At 41.3% G+C, this 18,293-nt stretch overlaps 1 protein-coding gene across 2 annotated transcripts in view; it reads right to left on the reverse strand.

Annotated features, from left to right (window-relative positions):
- ARHGAP6 (Rho GTPase activating protein 6) overlaps window positions 1–18,293 on the reverse strand; it is a 120,773-nt gene that overhangs the window by 81,462 nt on the left and 21,018 nt on the right. Inside the window, exon 1 of one of the 2 annotated variants that reach the window (XM_017737108.1) lies at window positions 11,073–11,161. The exons of the other annotated variant lie outside the window; for it this stretch is intronic. The gene's annotated coding sequence lies outside the window, so the exon portion shown is untranslated. Of the gene's footprint in view, window positions 1–11,072; window positions 11,162–18,293 lie in introns of those variants that run through there. 2 annotated transcript variants of the gene reach the window in all.

The following is an 18,293-nucleotide window of genomic DNA, read 5'->3' on the forward strand; positions in this document are numbered from 1 at the left end:
AGCAGCTCCGCAAGCACAGGGACAAGACACAGATCTCCACAGCCAAGGAGCTTGTACATGACCAACCTTATGCAGCTGAAAGGTGACAACGCATCAACAGCAATGCAATTATTATCTGTGTTAGCACTGTTAACTTGCAGCTATGGAAAGACACCATGCACTAACTCCTGAACGTGACCAAAGTCAAAATGAATGTATTTGCAAAGCGTTTTGCCAGTCAGAGGGAACACAGATGACTGACTGCCTTAGCTCTACCATCTGCTAAGCTTCAGCAGCCCTGTGATGTTCCCAATACCGTGTGGCTTATCACTGCTGATACGGACAGTCAACCAAAAGGTTCCCTCACTCAGGGCTAAAGTGCTGTGTTGTTGTACTGGAGAAAACCACAAACCCATAACCAAAGATTGAAATGTATATTCGTAAACTACACATGTCTGGGCTCGTGCCCTGGCAGTGACCCAGCTGGCAGGGAACAGCTTTAATCCACACTATAAAACTGCCTCCCTTTGCAGAGTGGCCATGTCCAAATGGTCTATCAAAAATTATTCCTGGCCTATCTATGCTCACTCTATACACCGACAGCCCAGATCGAGTCCCAGCACCAGAGGAAGCTCTCTGACGTGGTTCAATCTCTGCGCAGGCATGGCCCAAGAGAGCAGGGCAGGAGGCAGAAAGACAGGCATGGCATTAAGGTCTCTCTAAGAAAGTTACTCATGCTCTGCAACCAAGCGAGAAGACATGAAGCAGTACTGTCAAGGGTAAAGCAAGGGGGCAGAGAGAAGCATCTTCTTGGGTTAATTCTGCTTTCATGGTTGTAATAGAGTTGTGCTGTCTATTGCCTCACCTTCAGAATGCATATGAAAAACAGAAAGAGGCTCTGGCCTGTGACTGAGTGGGCCAATTCTTTAAACCTGCACAAAAAAGGTATTACTACATTTTATGGTGTATTTTTGCCCAAGCTTTGTGCAATACTCATGTAAGAGTGAACTTGTGTGTATATGACACAGTTTTAACTCACAACAAAAACAACCGACATTTATCATTAATATCTTAACATTAAATAAAATTAACATTTTACCCACAATAGGACAGTCTTTCCAAGGTATTCTCAGTCCTACTGATAGAGTCAAGCTCCTCTCAAACTGGCTCCAAGCTTCACCTAACCTTCAGCTAGATTAAGGTCAAATGTCAGAAGATTCAAGGTACCACAAGTCAGGCTGATTTATACATTTGTTACCATTCAATGCTGTTTTCTTACAAAGCAGACACTGGGACTGCTTCTCTGAAATTACATGTACACTTCAACTAACAAAGCTGAAGCTACCAGAGCGATTTACAGACAGTAGAAAACACTTTTACCTACTCGCCAGCACACACCAGTCAGTGGAATCACATGTCCAAGCAGTTACACACAAGATGACTTGGTTCTTTTCAGTGACAGCCAAACCAGTAAATCTCTGAAAATGCAAAGGATAGTTCTCCTTTGGCCACTCTGTTGTATTTGACTTGCAACAAATTTGGCTGTTGGCAGTCCTTAGCTCTGCGAGAGCATGGTAACAGTGCCATCTTCATTGCATATTTTAAACCAGATTTGTCAGCTCAGTATATTTTTCTATTTTCACTCCTGCACAATTCTTCTGATTCCAGAACAAAAACAAAACAAAAAAACCATGAAGGACTTGTTCTGACACAATGGGTTCTCTGATGGCTGCAGTAACCCAGTTACTAAGGAGATTCCACTGTCTCCAAGCCCCTCTCTCCTGGTTCTTCTGGGACAAGAGAACAGTTTGACATTTTCCTCAACTTTGGAAAGGCACATGAAAAAAAGGAGACCTATAATCTACCAATTTATTTTCCTACCTTGAGAAGGCTAAGAAGGAGCTGTTGCAGCCTGTTTAATCTTTTTCCTTTAGCCCAGAGAAAATGATCTTTCCAAAGGAAAGGAGCTATTCCCCTCACTCTTTGGCAGAAGGTGAACCCATTACTCCTTGAAAAGCAATAGCAGAAGGGATATTCTCATCTCCAAAATAAAACACTAACAGGGTGTGTGTAAGTTGGGCAGAGCAGAAAGTTCAGGCTGCATAAGGATTTTCGATAGAGGTTGGCTCTGCCAGCAAAAAAAGGTACTTGTCATTTTCCATTCAGTTAATGCTGAGCATTTTTCATTCCGTTTTACCTCAGCCAATGACTATCCAACCAAACTACTGTTCATCTCCTCCTCCTACTTAATGCAGAACATTAACACTAGCTTCTAATTAAAGAATTCTCACAGGAGATGGAAATTTTATACCACAGAAAATATTTGGGTGGATTTACACTACTGTTGCATTTTATTTTTCATTGTGTGAAAAAACATCTGTAATCTACTGCGCCTTACTCAGCATTTATACCATGTTCTTCCTTGTTGAGACCTTAATAACGTTAATAATATAATAAACTTGAAAACATCACTTAAAAATTTAGTGTATTAGCCTAACTTTCATCACCATAAAAACCCTGAATATTTTTGTCCTGAAACGTCACATCAGAACAGCAGAAACACTATGTCTGGCTTGCAAAATACATACCTAAATACCTGAGCAGTCAGGAACTTTATACATCAAAATTGAAATTTTGTTTCCTGAAATTATTTCTGCATATTATCAAACCACACTGTTAAGCTTATTTTCATGACCTGATATAGCACTACTAGCACAGAACATGACCTAAATTGGCTTATTGCAAGAAAAGCAAAATACCTTACTTCTCTTCAACTCCCAGCTGTGACAATGTAAATGATGAATGACCTCAAAGCCTTATTTGTAAAGGCATGAAGTCATTAAGTGCTGGGAAATGGAAAGCCCTTCCAAATGTGATCCAAAATGCAGGAATTCACCCGTCCACTCCTCTCCTCCTCTTCACTGAGGAGAGCAAGGATGTTCCCTGTAGGGAGATCTGGGTGCTCACTCTCTGGGTAAGGCATGGGTGACAGTTCTGCGATCGCTTAAAACTATGTGCAAATAGACACTAATCCTTCTCCTCCAATACTGAATCTTGAAGCTGTGAAATCTTTTTGCTGGAAACCTATTATTTCTTAAAACTATGAGAGTGGGACAAATTCCTGCTGTGGAAATATCAACTCCACCCAGATTCTTAGCTCTGCTCATGGCAGCACACTGAAGGCATGACCTCCTTAACTTTGATGCACACTTCTGAATAGAGGTCACTTCAGCTAATACTTTTAGCAAGACAAATGCACCACACCATTATAATAATAAACGATATGAGAATTTGGCACAAAATGCTATGATCTGTGAACTAAGCTACATTAAGATAGATAAAGCAGCCAGGAAAAGGAGAAAAAAAATTTAACTGTAGCGAGGGAGTGGTCTTCAAGGCAGCTCTTAAGTAAATATTTTTATCAATTTTTTTTAAAGTCTTCTGTGAGGTTTCGCAAAGAAAAAAATCCTAAACCCAACCCCCAAAAAATCTTGAGAGCAAAAACTCGACACAGAAAGTAGGGATCATGCACAGATATCAAATATTTTTGCAGATTCTCCATTTGCTAAAGTTTATTGTTGTTTTTTTTAAGGCTATGACTGCTCCCACATTCCTGTCTCAGAATCTACTAAAGCTGTGCTGTTGGCAAGTATTGCTACATTACTTTTAAATGACATTTAGTCCTTTTGCTCTTGGTACTCATGAACAGGGCTTCAAAATTAAAGGGAACTGCCCTCAGAGATTGCAAAAACAATGGAGACCAAAACCAAAAAAAGTTCAAACATTTGCATTCTATCTTAAGATAAATTCCAAATTCCAATTTTATCACCAGTTTGCTGTTCTCACTAAATCCTTAATAAATGAACAAAGTTTCCAAATTGACTGCAGAAAATTTGTCCTTGATAGACTAAATCCTTAATAATAAATGAACAAAGCTTCCAAATTGACTGCAGAAAATTTGTCCTTGATATCTACATATTTTTATTTTAATATTGTTGATATCTACATATTTTATTTTCATTCAGATGCTAATATATGAGCAATGTTTTCTTCTGATATAATGATAAGCAAAGCAGTATTTTTTACCCCTCTTGTTACAAATACTAAAATTTGAGAAAGACAGCGGGATGAATGTTGATCACTTGCCTCCTCAGTGCAACATTTGCTACACCAGTGGGTAACAGAGTCCCATTGTGACTACAACAGCAATTCACTAAGCTGCACAGTGAATAGTCTTCTTACTTTCTGATGCAGTATCAACCATACCTATACAAAACTATAAAGTGAAAATTCCAAACGAAAGAATAAAGCTGGTACAGTAAGCGCTCTGACAGGATTTTAGCAGACCTCTTGGGAATGAATGCCTTGTCTCATCGATGAGACAGTGCCACTGGCTGAGGAAGGTAGAAGCCCTGGTGCTGAGAGCTGCCGTGGCGCAGGGAAGGACCCCGTCAGATCAAGGACCCTTCTAAACCCCCAGGATTGCTCATGCCAGGAAGTGCAGAGGTTCAGGGAGATGGAGGAGAGCAACAGCACACCAGCACACAGACACACCCCGGGGGTGCAGGAGAGTGTTAACACTGAGACACCCACCTTGGTCTCAGAGGTAGCACGTGGCATTTACCAGCCCTATGCTATCACTGCTTTCAGAAGACTCCCCTACTTCCCATTAACAGCACAGGGCAAAGATTAGTACTGCAAATGCAAACTTGCTCTCCTGATACCTGGAATGGCATGATATGACAGAATTGGCAGCCATTCCAAGCCAAAGAGCAAGATTTCTTTTCCAAACTCCTGCAATCTTTTTAATCTTTCCATAGAAATGAAGCAGAGATAGCAACGCTGTTTTGACTGCAAATGCTTCATGTAAAAATAAACTCCTAAAGACTTCAGACAGAAGGCAAATTTGCCAGTCAGCAAAACATTTGAGTACATGCTTAGTTTGAGAAGTTTTGCTATCTGTTGTATGCAATTATTCTCTTGGATCACAGATGCGGGCTGGGTTTTGTAAGGCTGAGCTATTTTGCAAATCATCTCACTTATCCTACCATCCTTTGACCTAAAGAGGTACTCACTGTGTTGACTATAGTGAGGTACAAGACAATTGCCTTATATGTTTAACTGGCAGATGAGAAAGCTCATGCTTGAAAAATCCTACCCTTAGTGGCCGACCAGTTAATCAGTGAGACAAATTCATCACAGCTCCATCTGTTATATGAACTCAAAGACTGCCAGCAAGACCCAGGCCAAAAGCTATGTTACTTTAGAGAAATTTTACTTCATAACACCAAGGTAAACAAAATACATCTTACAGTTTCCTTTCCGAGCTACCACCATCCAACACAACCTAGTTTTATCAATTTCAGCTACAATGTAAAGTATTTTCATCCTTCTGACACAGTCGTTCTGTTTAAAATACCTGGCAGCAGGAAGGCAGTGATTCATTGAGTTACATCAGTGTCAAACAACTTCCAGTGATATAAAACCAGAGCACAGCAAAGTGAACCTGACTCACTGGATCTTCAGACAGAGACAATCCATTTTAAAACAAGTTTGGAAGATGAAAACAGATCAACTATAAGGAATATCTTCAAGTGTCAGTCCTAGTTTATCAGTCCAGAAATTGTTTTGAACATGGTAGTTTACATGGTAAATTCAATTCTGGGTTTGTTGTATTTTATGACAAAGGAATTTGCCTAAAAATGGGAGATGTTCATGCATTTGTATTCAGGTAACTCCATATTCATAAAAGTCCATTATATCCTTTAAATGAAACAAACAAACAAAAAAACCCCAGAAACAAAAATCAATTTCAGGGAGCTTTTTTTGCCTGTACCTAATCGAAGTTCAGAAGTGTTGAGTATTTGGAAAAGGTTATCTGCGTAAGAGAAAACTTGATCATTACATTACGAAAAGAAAATTGCAGATTTTGGAAACTATGATATCTGGGGTTTTTTCCCTGCTTTAGTGTTTTAGCTAGTACAAAAATATTTCCCATTCCTCTAAGACCAGATGGCTTTAAGTTTTAGCCTTGTGGACTGCAGCAGCAAAGCTGAAACAGAACTGGAAACACAGAATTTTCATTCTGATGAAATTGTAACAGTTTAAAAATGTAATTTCAGTTCATGAGACCTGTAACAAAACATTCAAAATGTGTTACAGCAGGAGGCTCTGCTCTCTGGAGGAAAAAGAGAGAAAAAAGTTTGTCAGAATGTCTTGTCAGCCTTTTCACCTAGCAAATTCAGGATTTCTGAAAGGTTATGACACTGGCCCAGCGTCTCCATGTAGGCAACTCTAAACCAGAAATTTCAGGCTTCCAGACTCACCTGAAAAGACATTCTAGAAGACCTTGTCATTTTAAGATCTGCATCTTTGAATTGCCAGAAATTAATCAAACTTTGTAAGTTTTGTCACAAAAAGTCTGAGACTTTTTTTCATGGAATTATTTTACTTAAATTGTTCCATCTTCTTGTAGTGCTGTTCAGCACTCAAGGATACTGAAAACCTTCTCTAGAAAATGATGCCATCATAGGTGTTACAACTGATTCAGAGCGTAGCAGCATGATCAACACAAAGCTTGGCTTTGCCATCTGTTCTCAGGCAAGGAAAAATGCTAAGCTAACATACCTAAGGGCAGATTACTCCTGCACTAGTGCTTACATTTGTTACACAAAAACCCAAGTGCCAAGCATATAAAAGTTCTGTGTCAAGACACCTGAAAAATAAACGCTTAAGAACCCTCATGGATACGTAAGTTAGAAGAAAGCAAAAGAAATTTCTTTCCTGCATGCTCCATAGCTTGGATTCAAACATGAGGAAACAAAAGGCATGGGGTCATACGCCACATGGACAGGTATGACTCTGCATTGCGGAGTTCAGACACTTTCCTCTTAAACATCTCACAACAGTAAGCATCTGGCATGCTTCTTCTGTTTTCATAGAATCATGAACTGGTTTGGGTTGGAAGGAACCTTAAAGATTACCTAGTTCCAGCCCATGGGCAGGAACACCTTCCACTAGACCAGATTGCCACACCCAACCTGGCTGTGAACAGCCAGGGATGTTTCAGGGATGGGACATCCACAGCTTCTCCAAACTAGCTTCTCTGGTTCAGAGCTTCACCACCCTTAAAGTAAAGGATTTCTTCCCAATATCTAATTTAAACCTACTCTCTTTTAGTTTAAAGCCATTACCCCTTGTCCTGTCACTATTATGCTTCTATTATACCATCCTGCCAATTGAAGAAGAGAGTAGATTAATAAAATAATAAGATCCCCATTCTGGGGAATATAATAGTGTTCTTTTTTTGGTTTGAAAAGATGAAGACCACCAAATCACAGGGAAGACAAAATGTGGCCCAAGACCTTTTATTATATAGTCTGGACAGCATAAAAGGCACCATCCTCAAGAGTCGCTACCTGCCACTGGAGTATACACGCTAAATTTACAGCAAGAACACAATAAAATTGGTATCTTTCTCCAGCTCTGCATTCAGTCATTGGCAAAGATTCAACAGGAGCTGGCTACACTGCCAACCAATACCCACAGATGCAGAGCCTACCACCTCTCCAACACAGACTCATCATGGTCCTCCAACAGCAGCTGATGTAAATCCCAGGCTGTATCAGTCCCCCAGCAGCAGCCAAGCCTGCCAACCCAGCTCAATCTGCACAGCTGCAGGTGGGTAAACAATCAAACCCGCCCCAGCAGCCTCAGTACCCTGTACATCCCAGCCAACCCATGTGGCCCCAATGGCAGGAGAATCCCCACCCGGCCAGGTATCCCATGAACCCACCATCCTGTCTGCTCCTGGACACACAGCTGGAGCCACGGCAGTCTACCAATAAGAAAAAGCAAGAAGCAGCAATAAAAAAGCTTCTCCTTCATACCTGCCTCCCCTCAGGCAAAGAGTGTGATAGTTAAATCACTCTCTCAATCTCTGTGCAGTCACACTCTTGTCAGGTCGGGATTGGTTTACATCAGTTTAGCTTCTGCCAGATTGGAGCAAAAGATAAAATTTTAACAAATTTGTAATTAAGCCAGATATCTGATCTGACAGTCCTCTCTCTCTCTGTGGAGCTGTGATATCAATACAGCCTTGAGTCTGTCCTGTCAAAGTTCATTAAGTTACATGGAATTTCAGAGGAAGAAATGTGTATTAACAAACTGTGCAATGCTGTACAAAGGGAAGAGTATACCTTGCAGGACCTTGCATCCTACAGGAAAACATAAACAGAAACATCATGGCCTTTGCAACAGAGAGTTAATAACATGTCCTGTTATGTTTAAAAGAAACCAAGCATGCAATATAGTACATGCTCACTAAGTGATTCAGAAGGCATGAAGATTATAGGAGCTTCTTTTAACAGTGCAACAAGCTTACACAATTTTTAGCTCACTGCTTTTCTCCCCATTTCATACTTTAAGCTCACTGATGTTTTTACTCATAAAAAGGCCAAAGAATTTCATTCCTTCAGTATCTTTGAACTCATTTCTTATCACCACTAGAAGAGAGACAAAACACAAACCCCATCACCACTGCACGAGAGCTCTCTGTAAGGCTGGTTTTAATTCCTTTTTTTTTCCTTCTCCTTCAGGATTAAAGATCAGGAAACCAGAAAAAAAAAAAAAAGCTGAAGCATTTCAAGCATTTTCACTTGCTCTCAGAAATCAATCCATCTCCTGTAGTCAGCAGTGCATACCTCCAGTAACCCTCCTCCTCAGGGAGCACTCTAACTAAAAAAACAAAAGTGTGTAAAAAGCATAGAATAAAAATACTTTCAGGAAAAAAAAACTAAAACCAACCAATCAACCAACCAAAAAACAAACAAACAAAACCCCCAACCAACAATTCTTTTATTGAACTTTGGATTTAAAACATGAGCTTGAGGTGTTACACTTTGTACCGAAAACAGCACAGTGATTGAACTGAACACACTATCCTGAAAATTGGTCACACTGGGGTTTGAAAAGCTACAATAATATACCAAATTATAAAGACTATCTGATAACTTTAATCTGAAAAAATTACTTAAAATACAGAAATATATAATCCACACCATGTATGCATATTAGACAGCAAGAATCTGACACTGCCACAAAGTATCCTACACTTCTAATAAAAACATAGAGAATTAAATCTCCATGGACTCTTTCTAGTTTTGTTTTTGCAAATTATCCAAGAACACAAGGCCATACTCATTCTCTTACTAATGAGGAAAGAAAAAAACCTTTTTTTCTGAGAGAACTGAACTTAATAAAAAACATATTATTAAAATCACTAGCTTCATGTCAAAAGAGAGCCTTAATAATTTATATTTCTGTAAATAGGCACACTCACACAGGGACTTAGTAACTATAATACCCTTTAATTAGGCTTATAATATAGAAGTTAGTACTATTCAAGTCACAGTGCCAATTCACAGGCTATACCAGCATCCTCAACAGACACAGCTAAGGGAATGGCAGGAGAGAGGTATTTGCTACCAGTGCAGTGAGGACTATCACTGTGCTGGCACGCTGGGAGAGGATTTCTGCCACACTTGTCAGAATTCACTTTCCTAAAGAGCCATAAAAACAATGAAAGTGTCTTCAATCTTTTCAGTAAAAAAGATCTTGTGGAAGTCAGTGCCACACTGCTGTCGGCCTGCTTTGACAGTAGAAGTGCTACTGGAGCTCTCTTGGAGAAAGGCAGCAGAGCTGGAGATGGGACAGCAGAGATTCAGCCACCAGTGGTGAGCATTGGCTGCTAAGAAATCCCCCAAATGTGTCCTAGCAGTGAGCACAGGCTGAGCCCGCAGGAGGTACACCCAGGCACAGGCTCACAGCTTTGCTGCTGCTCACTGCACACTCACACCCCCACAGATGCCCACTGAGCCTTGCAGAGACTGTATTTCCAGTCCCTTAAACATCTCTGTGCTTTTGCTTTATTCAACAGGAACAAAACCACCCAGAAATGACAGGGTTCACCTGGAGTAGCTGCCTCCATGTCAAACCTGTGGTGCTGGCAGCAGCGTCAACAGAAGCCACCTACACCGCCTGGCTTTAGGTCCAGGCACCAAACTCTGACCCTCTTCAGCATCACTGACAAAACTTCAAGGCATAATCTCTTCTGCTCTCATCTCCTTTATGCATGATGCTGAAGATTAGTTCTTATTAGCTTAACTGTCAGGGCAGCATCTCCTGAAGCCAAAAGAAAGTCATATTTCTACTACCAAATCCACTTTTCATCCAAAATATTCTGTATTTTTAGAATGCATGGCCAATTAAAAAAAAATAATTTTACTCTTTTTTTCTGTTTTAAAAAACAAAGAAATGTGAGAATAACAGCAACCACCTAGAGAGAGAAGGAGGGGAAAAAGCTTTACTTGACTTCAAACCAACTGTTTGCTTTTCCAAACAAAGTGAAACCTAACCTTTACATTATGCTGCCCATACACAGAGACTTTCATTCTACATAATGGCAATGTCCCCCTGCACGGATGCTCGCTCAAAAAAGTGTAAATGGTATCAAACATTTCAAAATAATGGTATGACAAGTGTTCCTATTTAAAAAGGAAGGATCTTATACACTACACCAGACATTTTGCAGAACCCCATTATTAGATAATTCTTTAGTGTCCATTCCAGCCCTAGGAAGCTACACACAGCTCATCTCAAAGTCCTACAGAGAAGAAGTATGGACAGCTGGAAAGGAGCTACTGCAGCACTGGGGATCATGCACTTCAATTCATCTCTAACTTCACCGCACGGGACTGCCCCACCATGTAACACAACACAAACAGAAGAGTTTAAACCTCTACTTGCCTGCCTTGAACTGGTCCTGTATCTGCCTCTGGATCTCAAAGAGCAGCTTACAGCAATGGATGTTTACACACAAAACACAGGAGGCGCAGTTCACAAGAAGAGAAATGCAGCAGCAATGGGGGAAGAAAAACCTCCTTTCCAAGAGATTACTCAGAAAAAAAAATTAAAGAAGGCAAAAACAGAGGAAGACAATTAAAAAAAGAAGAGAACAGTATTGGTGGGGGGAATGGTAACAATAAGAAGTATTGGACAGACAAAACTTTAATATTGATTAAAAGGTTACTAACCTTACAGCACAAGCAGAAGCAAGAACACCGAATTCAAGTGGAAAACGTTCAGCCTTATTTGTTCTTAGAGCTAATTTGCAAGTTAAGACCGGACTGAATGCCTTCATTTGTTTCTGAGAACCAAAGTGAGACTTTTAGAGAAATGAGAATCAGGAACTGGTATCAGAAAAAGGAAGATAAAAAAATAGTTCATTTGAATGAGACTAGAAAAAAAACAGAGGCAACAGCCCTCTGCATGTAGGCCAGTAGATCTGAACGGCAACCAAAATCTTACATTATCAACATTTTGAGAGATCTGTGCATCTTCTTACCTATTGGCTTACCATGAGAAGACTTTCAAGGTTGCAAAGGACAGCTCAGAGCCACAATCCACTGGGAAGCCCACTGGCACATTAACCATTTGTAAACACAAGAAATGCATATCTCTGAGTCCATGCTTCTGAAAACCTGTCTCCTAAGACGGAAACTTCGCAAGAGGAAGTCAACTCTCAGTTACATGTCCATGTTATTACTACCTTGCTGTCATAGGTTAGCAAGCATAGTCCCGGAAGGGACGTCCTTGCTAAGGGGTGCTTACAGTTTCCTCTGGGAACTGATAGAACCTATCAGCTGGCCAGTTTGGATATGGACAATTCTCTAAGCCACTTAAAGTTGTGACCACCTCTGTGATCCACATTTAAGAATAGGCAAACTCCCCCTCCAAGCTCTCTCTCGTTTCCGGCGCTGGGACAGGTGGCTGCGGGGCCCGAGTGGGGGCCAGTGGGCCCGGCCAGGCCCTGCCTGGGCCCCTGAAGGTGGTATAATTTTTTTTTTCTTCTTTTAGGTCTGTTAATAAACTTCTTTATATTCTTTCAAGTTTGGTGCCTGCTTTGCATTTCTCCTAATTCTTATCTCACAGCAGATAAACAGTAATGAGTATTTTGGACCAAACCACTACACTTGCAATGACTTATAACTGTCATCTATGATTTCAGAAGGTCCATTTTCATTATTACCCTGACAAAAGACATGAAGTGACAAGAGAATGATAAGTGCAAACAATCTTTTTCTTTCACACATAGTTCACTTCTACAAAAATGCTCACTACTCCAATGTCACTTGCTCCAGAATCCCTTCCCCATGTATTTACCACTTCTAAATTTTGAAAGCAGCATTACCCAGTTTACTAATTCCCACCTGACACAGAATTATTCCCTTATTTCCTCACATATAAGCAAGGAAGAACAAAAGGTAAGCTCAACTTACCATGAAGCAACATATCCACTACTTTCACACTCCTCTTTCAGATAAAAAGTTACACGCCTGGATTTAAGTTCTATTCCCTCACCTTTACCTTTGTTATACGGCCTTTCACATCAGAAGAAGGCATACAAGCATAACATATTTGCATGGAGCAGACAACTTGAGGAAAATCACCTGCATCTTGCCGAGCTCCTTTTTCTTCCTACAGCTACTGACTTATGGCTGGGAAAAAGGAACCTCTATAAATGCACATCGTATTTGGCATAGGGCACTGCTGAAACTCAAGGTTTGTTGCTGCCTGCTCCGAGCTTCCCTTCCCCCTCCCCAAGCTGAACCCCTTTGTTCCAAGCGCGGGCAAAACCAAATGTAACTCAAACTCTTCAGCAGTGTCTGACTGGCCGGTCACCCTGGGTCTGCCCCCAGTCCTCCCCTTTCCCCTTCTCTGAATAAAAGAGAGGACCAAGGCAGGGGGAAGGGGGGGGCCGCCCTCTTTGGCTTTGCAGCTCTTTCTGCGAACATCTGTGAGTATCTGTTTCTTTTGAAAGCTTCTAATTGGGGGAAATTAAGCAAGCTAAGAGCTATATTTCTCCCTCTTTGCTTCTACTGGTGGTATTAGATTTGCAGCTACCATTTTGCCACTTTTAGAGCTACTGAAATGCTGGATTGCCCGGGCTACCTCTCTAGGCTGGTCGAGGCTTTCTAAGGCATTGAACTACAAGCCTAGCCGGTAAAAAGCTGTAAGTATACCCCCACATCGGTAGAGAGAAACAATGCCTGAAAAAAACCCTTCATTTTGTTTAGCCACAGGCAACTGTCTTTTGTAAGCCAATTAACTGGGCAAAAATCCTGTAAGAGACTGAAAGGGACAGAATGGGGAAGAAAACCAAGAGGGGAAAAATGACAGGAAAAGAGTGGAAACCTCCAGCAGATTGTAAGGGACATTACATGACCAACCTGCAACCTGAAAGAAGATGGAGGAACTTCCCAAGATCCAGAATCGAGTTGGGCTGAGAGTGTGAGACATGCTGAATATCCCACTAGAGACAAGTGAAAAAAGTAGATGAAACTTTGGGAAAAGCAAAGGCACGCTGGTATAAAGCAAAGAATAAAATAGAGAAAGAGAACTTACAATAAGAAGATGAAAATTTATGTGAGACTACATGAAATTAATTGAAATTCATCTAGAAAGCAAAACAGTTATGATTTCCCCAAGGGATTAATATCTCTGTTTCTCTTGATACAAGTTCACATGCAAAGACTATTTATTATTGTTGCCTAAAAATTTCAGCAAAGTACAAGTATTCTCAAGTCTAAAGCATCCATGGGAAATTTTATCTTCTTGACAGCTAAAATCAACCAAATTGCAAAGTCTCAAATATCATAACATGACGAAAAAGAACAGCATGAAGTGACTCAGGTATTTTTTTTCCATCACTTACATTCTACCATCAAAGCCATGTAAAATGACTGAAAAACATTCTTTTAAAAACAAGAGCGTTAAGAATCTTTTGGGGCCCCACAGGGATTCCTAGCAACTCAGCTGTCTGTGGAATACAGCTGCCCTGGGAGACTTCATCTCTTCACCAAGCAGGAGTGAAGGGATCCCATCAGATACTAATTGTCCAGAGATAATGTTACCAGCAATAAGATCAATTAGAAAATGATCTCCTGAGAGAAGTATTGTGCCATTAACTTAAATGAGTCTGCATGTTATCATATGTTAAGGAGTGGAAAATTTCCACAGAACTTAAAAACTTAGTGCTTGAAGTCCATTTAGATCCCTGTAATCTGATTAGGTCCTTGATTAATGAAGAGAAAGAGATCATTTTGAAGGCCTCTAAGGTAGAGATCACTCCCCTGCAGCTGACAAAGAGAGAAGCTCACAGTTAGAGCAAACACTGAAGAGCCCAACTGGAACATGCTGTTTTGAAAGAGGCAATTAACAGAAACCTTAACTGCAAGGTCAGCCACCCTCTTGGTTCCTCCCACCATTCAGGTTCCCCTCCCAAACTCTCCCAACTGCGTGGGCAGCCCAGAAGACAGCAACTGTCCATCCAAGTGCAGTATCTCTATGAAGAGAACCACTGGTAAGATCAGGAACATGGAGATTTCTAGACACAGGCTCTTTTTTCACATGACTTAGTCTTTTAATTTTGTGTCTGTGCAAGGAGTGTTATTTTAGGCCCAAGTGAGCTCCTCCTTAAGTTAATGGTTACGCATACACCGTTAACTTCAAAAAGCATGCCTGCTATTATTATCAGATCATATGTTCTCTCACATCTAGTTATACAAAGCATGAACTCAGATCAAGTTAAGCATGGCACAAGGGACAACAGTTTTAACAGTAAAGACTAAATGGAGGGGGCAGAAAAGATCAGAAATATGAAGATCAAGGTTAAGGAAGGAACAGGAAACGCACACCTCAAGGTGGAATTCCTTCAGCCCTGGTGAATGTCAAGAGGTGCGGATCAAATTCCCTTGATCATACTTTGTAGAGACAGGTAATGTACTTATTTATTTCCTGAGCAGCCCAGGATGCATCCAGATGCTTAAATAGTGTCTTCCTTTATCCTCTTCCACAGATGCTTGGGCAAGATAAAACTGGTGGCACTCAAGCATTCATAAAATGAGAGAGGAGTCTTCCAGAGAAGAACCGGAGCAGGGAGAAAAGTCAGTTCACATTACAACCCACAAACAGAGGAAGGAACTGTAACAAATAAGTTCTGTGCCTCATGAGCTCTCATAACAGACACAGTCTTCCTTCATCAGAATATGGATAAATTATCTCAGTAAAGTTTCTGCCTTGGTGTAATATGCTAATCTGTAATGATTAGAGAAATGTAAATATTGCTGTCATCTTCAAAGCACTGCACAAACAATAACTAGCTAATCAATGAACACTGCACTGGGGACTGCTAACACAGGATTAATGTATTCATAGGTGTGTAGGTGGCTAATGTTCATGGTCAGCATTTAATTTATGTGCCTGATTTCACCTTCCAAGAAAGGTCACTCCCTTAAGGCAGGTCATCTGTCTGCCTGCAAGGGAAGGGTGAGAACCAGGAAGCAGTGGCTGACTCAGTGCCAGACCCCGCCTGACAGTGGAAAAAGCAGCTTCAGAAAAGCCCTGGAATGGTCCCAAAACCTCCCCATCTCCCGAGCCAAGTGAAGAGAGGGAGAGAAAACTTTACAACTTAGGCGGGATGAGGCCGGAGGTGGCTGACATTTCAAACAATAGCATGCTAAATGGGAAAAGTAAACCTTGGGACACAAAGCAGGTCTGAAGCAACTCAGTGATACAGCACCTTGCAAGCACCCAGAGAAAAAGTGGGCATGGGCAGGAGAGCACCCCAGTATTTCTCTTTCAAGCCATCCATCAACCCATGTGTTCAGGTTGTCAGAGCCAAAGAAACCTGGCACCACCTCAGCCAATGTCCAGGATTTGTTATCATTTTGAGAACCTGATAATCTGTCTGATAAGACCCTGAAAGGTAAGAGATGCAGGCAATGCAGCACTATCTCTCTGTGGGTAAATAGTACCTGTCATTACATGCCTGTGAGCACATCTACAGCCTGATCGGGATGACCCATGAGTGACCAGTCTTAAAATACAGTAAGACCACGTTAATAAGTCTCTAGACTGACCACGTGCACAGCAAATCAAGATTTTTCTTTGTAATCCCATTAACTGGGAGCTCTCCAGTTTAGCTTTCCCCAACCTGCCACAGCCATCTCTTCTTTCGGACCACATCTTGCCCTACCCATTTCTGAGGTCCATTCTGAGTGGACAGGTCGCTCCACTGCCAAGCAGCTGTTTTGTAACAGCAAGGTAACTGCACAGGATTATCTAGATGTAAAATCTTAATTGGTGAAAGCTCCTGTACATTCAGCTACCATAAAAAAACCCTCCAGCTTCTGTTCTCAATTGTTATCTCCTATGTAACATATCTGTTAGCAGAGTTTAGCAATCAACAAGTGGTACTTTTAATTTGACCTATAGATAATGGTCCCAAATGGTCTCAGTTTGAGACAAGTTTAGGAGGAAATCACCCCAAGACAGTAAGCTAAAAAACATTATGTGGAATGATTATGACTGAAGGCCATGCTGTTACTCTTCAGCAAAAATCCCCAATGACAACTAGAGAGACTCAGGCATCTTGGTACAACCATTTCCCCAGTCTGCTTTCATTTCCAGGCTAAGATGCTCTGCATTGTATATGCTGGGAAGAGAGGGCCAGTCTTTGATCATCTTATCTCCCAGCTTGTTTTCCACCAGCCCAGGAGCACAGCTGCTTGCCAAGGGAACCTACACTCTCAACAGTGCAACTTTCCTGCATAACAAAGGAGGCATCCTTGACCCACACTCCTGAGAAGAGGAATCTCACTGCAGATAGCAGAGGCTTTTCCATGGCTGCCTTTACTTCTGCAGGAAAAGCAACACCCTGGCAGTATGGAAGCTCTCAAAAGCTGAGGGCTGCTACACTCTTACAGCCTGGCTTTATTTTCACCCCTGAAGAAGTTACAACCCAAATCCATAATGACTTCACAACAGTGTGACATGGTAACAGTTATTTTTGAGAAAAATTAGTATTTTGACAATGCATCAGAATTTGGCTCTGCTAACACAGATGCTCCATGGCAAACACATCTAGGAAGGGGTGAACAAACGGCTGCTACTCTTCAGTAACTTGTGTTAGGAGTTCGCACTGTTAAATTTAGGTGGCAGAAGCTGCATTTCTTCATCAGTGAGTGTTATAAGTGCAGTTGTTGATGCTCCTCTCCTTATTTTGTTCTCCTATCAGTTTTGCTAATAGAATTCCCCATGGTCAACAGCAGCTTCTTCCAACAGAGATTATTTCCATGCCCATAAATACATGGAGAGCTATGTAACCACCCAGGCTGCACACAATGCAGTGAGAGCTATGGAAATTCTTTCAGTCAGAGACTTGGTGTGTGCACAGTTCAGACACCTCACCACCACCACACAGGCAAAGTGGCAGTGATAAACCCACTGCTTGGCCATGATGCATGGGAAACAGCAGAAATACAAACCAGGATGAAAGACTTGTCAGACCTGTGAATGTAAATAAGCATGGCTGTAAAGAAGTGACAGCTCTACACAAGTGCTGCTGTTACATTAGATGTTAAACACAGCTCCTTGTAAAACTGCATGTAACTATCAATATTTCTGGGAATGTAGATTATATAAATACTTAGAAACAAAGGCCAGGCCTCACTGAAAACTCTCCAAATGTCTTTAGGTTAAAAAATACTGCAGCCCTTTGTGCTGCAAGGTTGGGCTCACATTTAACACTCCAGGGTATCATATATCAAAGAGAGCTGCCTCTTTCAAAGAGCTGAGTGCCTTTCTTAGAAAGCTACCAGAACTGCTTTCCTTCTTTTTTTGGCAGTTTCATGTAACCAAACTTATATACGCAGACATTAGGCAACAGAGATAACACTCCATAACTCTCCATATAGTGGACCAGGTCCTGGATAGAAAGACCTACTGCAACTGGTCCAAACAGGACTGCAACTGTCAAAAGTTTCACTCTCAGGCTATGACCACAGCTGATCCAACAAATTCGAATCCAACTGCTTTTAGAAGAGCATCAATTATTCGATAACAAAAGTCAACATATCTCAGTCACCCCTTATCTGCAGCTAACTCTTTTTTAAGTGCACTCTTACATAAGGCTACAGATTTCACATTGACTCACCAGGTTTCACATGCTATGGAAGAGCTTTTTCCAGAAGCTCCACCAATACAGCACCATGCTCCAGTATCCCACACTACATTCCCACATACCAGGCACCCCCTGGACATGTCTTCCAGGAACCCCCACACAGGAGGATGGTCATAGTGCAACACTGATGTTGCCAAGGGGGTTTTCTTCACCGGACGTGATCACGGGATGCTTAAGGGAGTCCTCGAAGAAGGCACATCCTCCTCACCACAGCCTCACAGTGTGACCTCTC

This window comes from Corvus brachyrhynchos, unplaced genomic scaffold (genome assembly GCF_000691975.1).
Source record: "Corvus brachyrhynchos isolate BGI_N302 unplaced genomic scaffold, ASM69197v1 scaffold83, whole genome shotgun sequence".
NCBI lineage: Eukaryota > Metazoa > Chordata > Aves > Passeriformes > Corvidae > Corvus > Corvus brachyrhynchos.